This window comes from Stomoxys calcitrans, chromosome 4 (assembly GCF_963082655.1).
Source record: "Stomoxys calcitrans chromosome 4, idStoCalc2.1, whole genome shotgun sequence".
Lineage (NCBI taxonomy): Eukaryota > Metazoa > Arthropoda > Insecta > Diptera > Muscidae > Stomoxys > Stomoxys calcitrans.
The window spans coordinates 181,275,233-181,289,359 of NC_081555.1; the positions used below are offsets into that span (position 1 = coordinate 181,275,233).

The window sequence follows — 14,127 nt, forward strand, 5'->3', positions numbered from 1 at the left end:
ATTAAACACAAAAGCAGTAAATAAAAGTTTAGAAACACATGGATAGGTACCTTTTGCTTTGTTTTGTCGTTACGAACTATTTGAAGGTTAAGAGTCACAGTGGTATAGTGTTATTAATATAGGCTCTCACTAGTAATACTATGAGCTCATCGTGCAGGGCAACGAATATTGAATGCTCCTGCCCTATAGCATAACCAGCTATTCGCGAGGAATGCTCGCACCATTTTGTGAGAAGCGAAGCATTGTCTAAATCTCCTTCGATTTGAACCAAACTTAGCGCAATACCAACCGACCTACATTAATAGAAAGTATTTGTGCAAAATTTCAAGCGGCTAGTTTCTAAGAGTTTTTTTTTCTGTGTACGGAGTGGTCTCCGCAAAATATATTTATTGAGTTATAAACCCTAAATATATATTTTTATCCCCGCCACTATACTATAGGGGTATATTAATTTACTTCATCCGTTTGCAACATTTCGGAATATCCATTTCCGAGCCTCCATAGCATGTTTATTCTTGATCGTCGTTAAATTCTAAGACGATCAGATGATGCCCGTTCATTTCATCTGTGTGTCCGTTAGTAGTGAACTTATAAAAAAAATTTGGAAAACAACAACTTTTGTCGAAAAACGACGACGAAATTTGTTAATTCTCCTGCAACAATTGATTTGGAATCTTAGCGGCGAAACAACAAGATGTTGTGGAAAGGCACTCTTTACTAGCCAACATAAAACAACAACAAGAATACTATAAGCAAGACAAAATAAAAACATTAAACCAGCCACCACATGTGTTATACTCCACGGCTTTTGTGTGGTGGTGCTCTCATTCGTTTACTGCTTTGCTCACGGGGTTTTCTCTGTCACTCTCTCTCTCTCGCTACTATTTTAAAATTTTATTAAATTTGCCCTCTGCGTGATTTGAACTCATGATTTTTTGTTTGGTAGTCTTGCAAGCACCCTCTAGAATACCGACATCATGTTATTCATGATGAATAAGTACTAACTCAACAAAAGAATTTGTTGAAAATCCACAAAATTTCACGTATTTTGTCTGCCAAGTCTCTACAAACCTACTTCAACAAACAAACTCTTCATTTCAATTCGCTAAAATTCGTTGAGACTTAAAAGTCTCACAGACAAATTTGGTAGTTGTTTGTTTCTTAGAGTTATTTTTGTTCTGTGTAATCACGCTACAGTCTTTAAAAATTGATTTATTGAGTTGAAATTTGGTACGGACCCGTATTTTTTCTGTACACATTTTAAATTCTATAACGAAAAAAAACCGGACTAGGGAAAGATTTTGATATAATAATGGATACAGTCCATAATTTTATCTAAACATGGCCCAATCCGTATCATATTTGTTGCAGGTGCCGAGAAATTTCAGTGAAATTGGGCCTTAAATGCGTTTTATTGGACCTCCAATCGAAAGATAGGTATTTATGATAACTAGGTCTATATGCAATCCAATGAGTTGCCTGTTTTAGCGAACTAGAGTAATAAATGCGCCAGTTATAGTCACAAGACCCCCAATCGGAAATCGGTGTATATGGCAGCTATGTCTAAATATAGTTCGATCGAAAGCGTATTCCGCAAGAAAATCGAGGGGCTTAAATAATTGATCATGCCTGTTCACGAGGAAGGCGAAGGTGGGCGAATTTAACGCACCATCAGAAAGTAATTCTGATTCGATCGGCATGCTTATTAATGCGTCCATCTCTCTTCTTTTTGGATGTTACAAACAAATTCACTTAGCTTTAATATCCTGTATCACAGATGTGGTGTAGGGTATAAAAATGAGTGATATGATGTTAAAACTTATCACAGATAATTTTTGTTACCATTGTCAGGTTATGTTTGATGAATGGCTATGGGACTAAATCTTGATATAGTCCCTACACCACTACTGTGGTACAGGGTGTTATAACTTGATGCATTTGTTTGTAACACCCAAAAGGAAGAGAGATAGACCCATTGATAAGTATAGCGATTGACTCAGAATCACTTTCATATTTGATTTAGCTATGTCCGTCTCTGTCTCTCCGCCTGTCTATGTTAATTTGTGTACAAAGTATAGGTCGCAATTTTCATCCGATCGTCTTTAAATTTGGTACAAGCATGTTTTTCGGCCAAGAGACGAAGCCTATTGAAATTGGAAAAAATCGGTTCAGATTTGGATATATCTTCCATATATATGTTCGTCCGATTTGCAGTAACATTGCAATAAAATGGTCATTTGTTAACCGATTCTCTCGAAATCTGGCAGATAGGATTTTCTTATGACTTTCGATATTACTGGTAAATTTCATAGAAATCAGTTCAGATTTGGATATAGCTTCCATATATAAATATGTTCTTCCAATTTGCAGTAATACAGCAATAAAATGGTCATTTTTTAACCGATTCTCTGTAAAGAAATCGGTTCAGATTTAGATATAGGTCTCATATATTTATATATCGCCAGATGTTCACTCCTAGACCCACTGCAAGCGCATTTATTGGCCAATCTTCCCAAAATTTTGTACAACGGTTTTCTCGACGACTTCCACAATATCCGTAAAGTTTGGTTGAAATCGATTCAGATTTAGATATAGCTCCCATGTATATGTTCTTCAGATTTTGGGTAATTTGTTGTCATTTGTCAACCGGTTTGCTCGAAATTTGATGCAGGAATTTTAATAATCTATCTGGATACATCTGCCATCAAAATTGGTTTAGAATTAGATGTAGTCCGCTTTGGTTTTTATAGGGTAGGTGTTGGGTATTATAAAGTCGGCACCGCCCTACTTTTGCCTTTCCTTACTGTTTTTTGAGCTGATAAAAGGCGTTTGTTTCGTCCTTTTTCGCTAAAATATTGGATAGTAAATAATATGAGACTCCCCGACACATGTGTAGAGTATAGTCCAGATTGGACTAATGTCAATAGACTGATGTCTTAATTTAAGGACTCTATGGCGGCGCTTTGTATTTGCCCATTTCGTTGAAATTTGACACAGCAATTTGTTACAAGGCCCTTGACCGAGTATGTGTCCAGATTAGCCGATATTTGGATATTGCTTCCCTATATACGGTTCCCCTGATAATGGGTCTAGAAAAGGCGTATTTATTACCTGATATTATCTAAATATCAAACAGTGAGTTGTTTTGAATCCCTCAATACTTCTACCTGATGTGGTCTTGTTCGGACCATTGAACTTATTTGGTTCATAAAGGATACATCGGAATTCGGCAAAAATTATATTGGGCTGCCCAAAAAGTAATTGCGGATTTTACATATAGAAAAAAAGTGTAAAAAATTATATTTGATTAAAGTTCATTCAAAGTTTTATTAAAAATGCATTTACTTTCTTTTAAAAAATCCGCAATTACTTTTTGGGCTACCAATACTAAATTGTATACATGGTGGTGCGAATCCATAAGGAGTAAACATTTTTATAAAACTATCAGTCAAGACGCATCAAAGTCTTCGCATCAAAGTCTTCGCATCAAAGTCTTCAATTGTCATAGGTTTTTAGCTGCATCATTCAATCCATGGTAAATGTACCACTGTGTTTGTCTATCTCAATGGCGTTTGCAGAGAGTAACAATGATTGCTGGTGTTATGGCAGAAGTAGCAACGGTAACAGCAACAGATTTGCAAAAGTTTGTTTTCAACATTTAATTGCCAACAGCATAAACTTTGTTGAGCTGTTGCCGCTGTTGTTGTTGTTGTTGTTGTTGTTACTGCTGTTTTATGTTTTATAACAGTTTAGTTTCGAGTTTGGTGCGTATGCGCAATCGGCGCAGGTTGGTTGATAACGAGCTGGCTGGTTAGTCGGCAGACTTCAGTTTGAGCTTCAGTTTGGCCCAGTTTTTTTTTTTGCCAACGAAAATTTTTAGTACTGCGTCTCGTCGCAAAAGTTTTGCCGTATTTTGTTGTTGTTGCTGTTATTGTTGTTATTGTTTTTGTTGCTCAGCTGAGTTCGTCCCTGCTCTGCTCTGGTAGTTATTGTTTTTGTTACAGTTTTGTTTTTGGTTTTATGGGCTCATCTCTTGCGTATTTTTGAGTTTTTCAAAAACTTTTGTTTTGTTGTTGCAAAGTTTGTTTAATGGGTTTCTAACCGGAAGCGGAACTTTTCCAGCAGCAACAAAAATCGATATTGTGCGTAGACTTTAACTACCCACCACCCCTCCCCCCCACACATGAGAAAGAAACGGACTTTAATGGAAATCAAGGCAACTCAGTTTGACAAATGAAAATTTCTTAAACAAAAGGACATTGGCTTTAATGAGCAGAGATACAGAGGTAATGAGAGCGAGAGACTTTGAGTTGAAATGTTTCACACAACCTAACTGATAACAAATTTTTGCCAACATTAAATGGCTACATTATCAGCTCTGTGTGTTTGTTTTATTCCTAGAAAAAAGGACACATGTAGAAATTTCATGCGATTGTTATGGCCATATAAAGTGATGCGATTTATAGCCTACACATTCTTAAATCAGCCCAACGATACACCACCCCCTTCGAATCTCTCACATCGTTTTGCTCGGTTGCTTACATGGAAGAGGCCGTTGAAATAAAATTTATAACCTCCAATATTTTTATGGCGCAACCAAAAATATTATGATTATTGATGCAAACATAAATATTATAAACTATTGCCTCACATTCGTTTCACTATGTACTACTGCGGCAGCGGCAGAGTGTAGCCGTTTTGGGGGTGAGCAAGTATCGGTTGGATTTAATGTTCTAAGGAAAAGGAAGTATAGGCTGCTGCTGGTATCTTGAATAAATTCATATTTGTTAATGTGATTGTATTCAATGAACATCGAAGTAGATATGTATGTGCATGCGTGCCTACATATGTAGACAATATTGATGTCATCGCAGGATTTTGATTGCGGCACAGTGGGTTAGTAATGGCCGTAGGATAATTAGAATTTGCAAAAGTGGGTATTGCTATTTTTGAAAAAAAAAAAAAAAATCTTTAATCAAAACTGGTAGAAAACGGTCTAAGTTTGGCTGGGCTTAACACCCACCATGGATTCCTCTAGAAATTAATACAAATTTATTTAGTTTATATATAAAAATTAATTTTAAGAATTAAAATGGGGAAATGATTGACACTTCTATAACCTTAAGATATTACATCGATGTTTCGGTAAATATAAGGGCAACTTTTTTTTAGAGATCTATCTGGGAGCTATTTGATGTGGTTATGAAAGGGAAGCACCATACTACCAACTGTACCAAATTTCAGCCTTATCATTGAAGAAGTCAATTTCCCAACGACCTACATCAATGAAATGTATCTATGCTAAATTTCAACAAATACAAACAAATTTTGCCCATAAACATTCCACCAAGGAACAGGGCAAACATCTCACAATATCAATGAGTGCAGTCCGATTCAAGTTTAAGCTCAATAATAAGGGGCCTCCTTTTTATAGCCGAGTCCGAACGGCGTGCCGCAGTTCGACACCACTTTGGAGGGAAGTTTTTATATGGTAAAGTACCCCACAAATGTCGTCAGCATTAGGAGATGATAACCACCGATCAAAATTTTTTCAGCCATGGACAAAAAGTGCAACATAAGAATAATGGAACAGGTTTCGAGAACATGTTGCCATGGCAAAGGCGGCCACGCAAATATTGGGGCATTCTTCTCACATATCAATGAGTACAGTCCGATACAAGTTTAAATTCAATAATCATAAGGGACCTCCTTTTTGTAGCCGAGTCCGAACGGCGTGCCGCAGTGCGACACCTCTTTGGAGAGATGTTTTTACATGGCATAGCACCTCACAAATGTTGCCAGTATAAGGAGGCGAAAACCACCGCTGAAAAAAAAATTATTGAATGGTCCCGCCAGGGTTCGAACCAAGGCGTTCAGCGTTGTAAGCGGACATGCTAACCTTTGCGCTACGGTGGCCGCCTACTGGGGCACTGGAGACTATTCTAGATATCCGACCCATAGACATACAGATTTAGTGTGAGGCAGCAGCCACTTCGGCTATGAGACTTAACCTTAACAGGTCACACCATCGCAGTATAGTAGAGGCGACAGGAAACCTGAAAAGAATGGAAAAGATTCCCGATAGGATATCTGAGACTACACATGAGGTCGAGTGCGAGGTGCTGCTGCTAGAAGCACAATGTTGGATTGACGGAACTCTGGTTGTGCTTTCGGGAAGTTCATGCTACAATCGAAACAAGAGGCCGATTTGGCCTGAGGATCTACATTGAGAACTCAAAACTAAAGATCTGCTTGCGATTGCCTGACAATAATACGACGTCTGTCAATAAACTTGGTTAATCCGAAGCCTTTTGTGGCGACGCAGTACGAGTGTGGGCGACACTCTAGAACTGCGAAACTTTTGAAAGGACCACGAAAAGCCTATGGAGATATCCGCATCATGAGAAGGCAAGACTATTCCCAAAGGGAAGTAAGAAGGAGATCAGTACAATTCTCGGCATCACAAAGGGACATATCGGACAACGAGCTCTCTTATGCAAAATAGGGAATTAAAAGAAAAGTCTATGATAGTAGAGTTCGAATCTAATGCTGATATAAGAATACAAGTAACTGAGTTACGTCCTGCCGTTCAGCAGGACATGTTGATCGCTACAATAAAGGGTTCAAATAACTGGTCTTTTGGGTCTTATCGTCGGGAGGACCGACCCTCTTCTGCCAATATTAATCGGTCTATATGGCAGATCGGTCTATATGGCAGATCGGTCTATATGGCAGCTATATTGAAATCTGGACCGATCTGGGCCAAATTGAGGAAGGATGTCGGATGGCCTAACATAACTCTCTGTCCCAAATTTCAGCAAAATCGGATAATAAATGTGGCTTTTATTTTCCTTAGACCTTTAATCGGCGGATCGGTCTATATGGGGGCTATATCAGGATATAGTCCGATATAGCCCATCTTCAAACTTAACCTGTCTATGGACAAAAAAAAATAATCTGTGCAAAATTTCGGCTCAATATTTCTATTTTTAAAGACTGTAGCGCGATTTCAACAGACAGACGGACGGACATCGCCTTAGATTTTTACGACGATCAGGAATATATACACTTTATAGCGTCGGAAATGAATATTTCGATATGTTGCAAACAGAATGACGAAATTAGTATACTCCCATCCTATGGTGAAGGGTATGAAAATTGTTGTGGCTTTATTGCAGGTTAATTTATTCTCTATCTGATTTCTCAGAAGTAAAATAGGGAGATCGCTTCACATGGGAGCTTTCTCAGATTAAATACCGGTCCAGATCATACTTGTCATGGATGTAGGAGTTCATAGCAAAATGGATTGCACAATTTCAGCAAAATCTTGTTAGAACATATATTTTGGTGACAGGAACATGCACTATTTGATAACAGGAGAAATTTGATCCTAAGCGCATAGGATTTGCGGTCTCTAGGGATTCAAGAAGTCATATTCATAGGGGCTATATCCATATTTAAGCGGAATGTTTCGGAGTGTTACAAACGGAATGATTAGATTTGTATACCCCTATGCTATGGTGTAGGGTATGACAACTATTGGTGGTGGTAACTAAAATCTCTACTCTATTCGAGTAGTTTTCTTCAAACCCACTGTCTTTGCCTACGATTAAATATGAGCCTAAAAGTCTGCAATGTTAGGCAATAAAAATTCCAATGCTGTTCAAATATTCATTTGAAGAAATGGAAATCACTATTACAATGTAACTACCATACTTACGACTAATACTCTACTTGACTACTCTGACTACTTGCGTTACAATGCCACGCTGCGTTAGAACTTGGAATTTTCAAAATGGACAATTACGAGCAACCCACATAAAGATTTCGATTGCCACCGAAAAACCCTTGGAAATCTTGTGATAATGTCAATAAAATCACAAACAAAGGGCATTGAAGTAACCTCTCACATGTCGGTCTGACTGTCTGTCGCTTCATCCCTTTTTGTGTGTGCGAAGGGAGGAGGAGGAGGAGGACAACCATGCGGACAACTCAATTCGATTGTTAATAAATATTTGATCAGCAGTACTTGGGTAATCATCCACATCCATAGCCAACTCCATGATGGAGAGTGGTATCCAAATATTAGTTTTACATGTGAATCGTACCATACATTGGGCCATGAATATGGCCAAATGTATGCATGTGAGGGCTTTTCTTCTTATTGGATGGGATAGTTGTGGTTGTTATTCCCGTATATTTTCAATAGTTTCTTATTGAGGGTGGTTTGTTGTTTGTTTGTTTCGAATGGGTGGTTGTTATTTTATAACATTTTGTTTAAAAATTAATTTTTTTTTTTTTAATTTTAAATTTTTCCTCTATCAACAAAATTGTATTAAAGAGAAATTTTTACACATCATCCATCATTTTTATATTCTTTTCAGCTGTTTGTGGAGAGACCAACCCCGACTGTCATTAGTGGGGCAACAAGTCGACGGCTACACAAACTGCGAGGACGGCGATGACGAGAAGGCATTTTCAAGAAGAGGATTATGTAATTAGTCTGCTACTGATTGATGAATACTGGCTGCCAGCAACCAACCACATTTGCATGTTCTTCCGCTTTGAGGGCCTTTTGTGACGAACCTGCTTTTAATTTCACACCGGCGACAACATCTCCATAAATATGTATGGCAGAGAATGTAGTTTAAAGCCCAGGGCTGGATTTTATTGGAAAAGCGGCCTTATTTTACTCGGTTAAATAGCAATGCTTAATGACGTTTTTATACCCACCACCGAAGGATGGGGGTGTTTTATTTTCGGTTTGCAACATCGACCTATCCATTTCCGACCCTATAAAGTATATATATTCTTGATCAGCATAAAAATCTAAGACGATCTAGCCATGTCCCTAAGTCTGTCTGTTGAAATCACATTACAGTCTTTAAAAATATTGACATTGAGCTGACATTTTGCACAGATTCTTTTTTTATACCCTCCACCAAAGGATGGGGGTATACTAATTTCGTCAATCTGTTTGTAACTACTCGAAATATTAGTTTGAGACCCCATACAGTATACATATTCCTGATAGTCGTCACATTTTATGTCGATCTAGCCAGGTCCGTCCGTCCGTCCGTCTGTCTGTCGAAAGCAGAAGGAGTAAAGCTAGCTGCTTCAAATTTTGCCAAATACTTCTTATTAGCGTAGGTCGGTTGGTATTGTAAATGGGCCATATTGGTCCATGTTTTGATATAGCTGCAATGTAAACCGATCTGGGGACTTGACTTCCTTCTTGAGCCTCTAGAGGGCGCAATTCTTATCCGATTTGAATGAAATTTTGCACGGCGTGTTTTGTTTTGATGGCCAACAACTATGTCAAGTATGGTTCAAATCGATTCATAACCTGATATAGCTGCCATATAAACCGATCTTGGGTTTTGACTTCTTGAGCCTCTAGAAGGCCCAATTCTTTTCCGATTAGAATGAAATTTTGCACGACGTGTTTTGTTATGGTATCCAATAACTGTGTCAAGTATGGTTTAAATCGATCCATAACCTGATATAGCTGCCATATAAACCGATCTTGGATCTTGACTTCTTGAACTCTAGAGGGCGCAATTCTTATCCGATTGGAATGAAATTTTGTGTGATGGATCCTCCCATGACCATCAGCATTCGTGTTTATTATGGTCAGAATTGGTCTATAGCCTGATACAGTTCCCATATAAATCGATCTCTCTATTTTACTTGTTTTGCATCCAAAGAGCGCAATTCTTATTCGAATTGACTGACATTTTACACAGGTCTCTAACATATAATATAATTGTGGTCCGAACCGGACCATATCCTGATATCGCTCTAATAGCAGGGCAAATCTTTTCTTTTATTCTTTATATACCCTCCACCATAGGATGGGGGGTATACTAATTTCGTCATTCTGTGTAACTACTCGAAATATTCGTCTGAGACCCCATACGTTACATATATTCTTGATCGTCGCGACATTTTATGTCGATCTAGCCATGTCCGTCCGTCCGTTCGTCTGTCCGTCCGTCTGTCTGTCTGTCCGTCCGTCTGTCGAAAGCACGCTAACTTCCGAAGGAGTAAAGCTAGCCGCTTCAAATTTTGCACAAATACTTCTTATTGGTGTAGGTCGGTTGGTATTGTAAATGGGCCATATCGGTCCATGTTTTGATATAGCTGCCATGTAAACCGATCTTGGGTCTTGACTTCTTAAGCTTCTAGAAGGCGCAATTCTTATCTGATTGGAATGAAATTTTGCACGACGTGTTTTGTTATGATATCCAAAAACTGTGCTAAGTATGGTTCAAATCGGTTCGTAATCTGGTATAGTTGTCATATAAACCGATCTTGGATCTTGACTTCTTGCGCCTCCAGGGGGCGCAATTCTTATCCGATTTGGCTGAAATTTTGCATGAGGTGTTTTGTTATTACCTCCAGTAACTGTGCCAAGCATAGCGTAAATCGATATAGAACCTGATAAATCTGCCATATAAACCGATCTGGGATCTTGACTTCTTGAACCTCTAGAGGGCGCAATTCTCATCCGATTTGGCTGAAATTTTGTACAACAGCTTTTTTCAATATTCTATGTTTGTCTAAACAGAGATACCGCGGATAGAACTCGACAAATGCGATCAATGGTGGAGGGTATATAAGATTCGGCCCGGCCGAACTTAGCACGCTCTAACTTGTTGTCCATAAGCTGGATAAGTTCGAAGATGGGCTACATCGGACGATATCTTGATATAGTCCGATATAGACCGATCCGCCGATTTAGGGTCTTAGGCCCATAAAAGCCACATTTATTATCCAATTTTTTTGATATTTGAGGTAGTGAGTTATGGTAGGCCCTTCGAGATGCTTCTTCAATTTGGCTCAGATCGGTCCAGATTTGGATATAGCTGCCATATAGACCGATCTCTCGATTTAAGGTTTTGGGTCCATAAAAAGCGCATTTATGTCCGATGTCGCCGAAATTTGGGACAGTGAGTTGTGTTAGGCCCTTCGATAAACTTCTGCAAGTTGGCTTAGATTGGTTCAGATTTGGATATAGCTGCCGTATATACCGATCTCTCGATTCAAGGTTTTGGCGCTATAAAAGTCGCATTTATAATTCGATTTCCCTGAAATTTGACACAGTGGCTTATGTTAGGCTTTTCGACATCCGTGGCGTATATGGTTCAGATCGGTTTATTTTTGGATATAGCTACTAAAAAGACCAATATTTTGCTATACACAATTGAACAATGACTTGTACCTATAAGTATTTGGTCCAAAGCGAAACGTATTTCGATTTAGTTGCTATGGGGTATAAGGTATGCATTTTTCATCCGATTTTGACGGAAGGTGGTTAACATATATACCAGAGGTGGTGGGTATCCAAAGTTCAGACCGGCAGAACTTAACGCCTTTTTACTTGTTCTTAATATCCGGCGTAAACGTTTTTGCGATTAATGTTGAAATAAAACAAATAAGAACCATGGAACCATCACAAATGAAATTTCACATCAATTAGGCAGGAATGAGGCTTCTATTGGCTCAAGAAGTAAATTGGGAGTATCGGTTTACATGAGAACTTTGAATATCCTAAAAGGTGCCTTATTTATGGTTCCCAATGATTTTTATCCACAAGGAGTAGCCACGCAAAATTTCAAGTGGATACTTGTACTTGGTGTGATTTTATACATTTAGTTCTTCGAGACGATCAAGAATATAACTAAACTTTTAAATATCAATGATGGATATTTCTAGGTTTTACATCGATCGATTTGAAGTCTCCCTTCCTTTGATAGTGGATAGGATTATCTTGGTGTCGGAGCCTTTTATTCTGTAGGCCTTCCCTTGTTTGTTGCCGTTTTTCTATCTGAATTTTTAATGTGACCACGTGTATCTGCTTGCGCTTCCTTTTACCAACAACCGCAAAGTGGACTTCATTTTGAATACATGGTAGAAGAAGAAACAACAACAACTACAGCAAACAGAAGCTGTCCTTATACCCACACCTTGAATACAGGGCCAAGGGATAATGTGGCTTGATTTTGTCGAGCTAAGAACATCATCGTGTCATTTTTTTTAATCTACCCCCGGCCACGGGATACTTGTCGTTGAAGGACTAAGATTTGAAACTAATTTGTGTATGCTTCCTACTCTCTGGCCTGTTTGCGTTGCAGCTGCCTTTTGTCGTCATCTTTGTGAACGTTGCTTCCAAAATTAAGTTCTTTGTTCGCATTGTGGCCGTCCATTCGTTCGTTCGTTGGCTTCGGTCCGGCCTGGTCTCTCGTCGGTCGTTCACTCATTGTCCTTACGTTACGTTTGTTATTGGCTTTTTTAGTTGACGTTCAAGTTAAAGTTTATCAAGGATATGCAAATATCCTTAATTCGAAAATGATTTTTAATAGGATCGAATGGAATTAGTTTATTACTTTTAATGAATTTTTTATGTCGACATTGTCACCCTCCACACACCAACACACTCGCACAGTTCAGCTCTGTAAGTAGATGGAAAAAAAAGCAAAATAATACATCCATTGAATTTATTGTGTCCTCACAACAACAGGGACATAATGTAAATAAACTCTTAAGGATATTCTGGTAACTGCGGCAGAGGACATACATCATTATGGCCGCTTTTGTGTCATAGTCCAGGCTAATTTTCTCTAGCCATGGCATGGGACCTCATTATTCACCATTGATTTATTGTGTGACTTTCTAGTTAATTTTGAATTTTTTTTTTTAAATTAATTTGTGTTTGGATATATTTGGCCATAGGTCCTTTCCCATGGTATATATCAATCATTGGGCTTTGGAACTTTTCTTCCTTTTCAATTGTTGCAATTGTTCCAATTGCTCTTATGAAAATGGTGGGAGTAGAATTCGGATAACTTAGAAGGTCATTTGTGGCGACCGTATTGACCACCAATACCACCACTTGACCGAATTTCTAACTGGATGTCGAGTGAAGAACGGGCTATTTTTGAATTTTTTATAAAGATTATGGGGGGTAAAAATTGTGTATCCATATTACAAAGTAAAGATTCAGATTCAAAGTGAAAATGCTAATTACCGAAAATACTAATCACCCTTTTACATCAATATGGCTGATCAGCAAACTGAGATAGACTTCCAAAGACAGTTCGGCATTAATCTAAACAAGCCTTGTGTAGTCAAAGAGAAGGTCTTGCGCTGCCACCGTGACATCGGTTTGGGGTTATCTCCGCAAGGCCATTTATAACTACTTTAACAAGAAATGCCCTTTCACTGGTAATGTAAGGATCCGTGGTAACATCTTACTCGGTGCCGTAGGTAAGACTAATATGCAGCGTACCATTGCTATCCGCCGTGACTATTTACACTTTGCGAGCGGCGTTTTGAAAAACGTCACAGAAACATGACCGTACATTGTTCCCCCTGCTTTAGAGATGTTGAAATCGGCGAAATTGTTATCATTGGAGAATGCCGTCCGTTGTCTGAAACTGTTAGCTTCAACGTATTGAAAATCAGCAAGGGTGAAGTTTCGGAGAAAATCTTCAAGAAGTTTTCAATTTTTCTAAAAAAGATATTGGCCATCACCAAATTAGTTTGATTTAACACAAGAAAACAAATAAGTAGTTAGTAGCCACAACATTGTTATACCCATCGTTATAGGATGGGGAGTTTACTTATCAAATCACTCAGTTTATAACACCTTTAAATATGCATCTGCAACCCTATAAAGTATATGTGTTTGTAAACTCTTGGTAGTTTTGACATGGTAAGTCGGTCTACCTACAAAAAATTAAAACGTTTGGGACAAGTTTACCAAAAACAAAATACTTTTATTACAAAGTTCTTCTTTTATTGTAATTATGTAACGTTTTGCTTCAACATATCAAACGTTTGCCTTAAACGTAGCATTGTTGACCGTAACAAACTTTGTTTACTGTAAACTCTTTAGCAGCTTTGTCTACGGTAAAAATACTTTACTTTTGTTGTAAACCCAAAATCTCTTTAATGACAAACGTTTTTCGATAGCCACAAACAATTATTCGTTTACTAGACCAATAATTATTATCTTTTATTGGGTATTAGAGCGTATATACGAAATTACTCTCACTATTGCACATTACTGTGCACGTCGCCGGAAATATTCCATCACCCGGACCTGATCCAATATTTCCGGCG

At 38.2% G+C, this 14,127-nt stretch overlaps 1 pseudogene; it reads left to right on the plus strand.

The window, feature by feature from the left end:
• Nucleotides 1-13,054: 13,054 nt before the first annotated feature.
• On the plus strand, nt 13,055-13,549 carry LOC106083968 (small ribosomal subunit protein uS17-like; annotated as a pseudogene).
• Nucleotides 13,550-14,127: the final 578 nt, after the last annotated feature.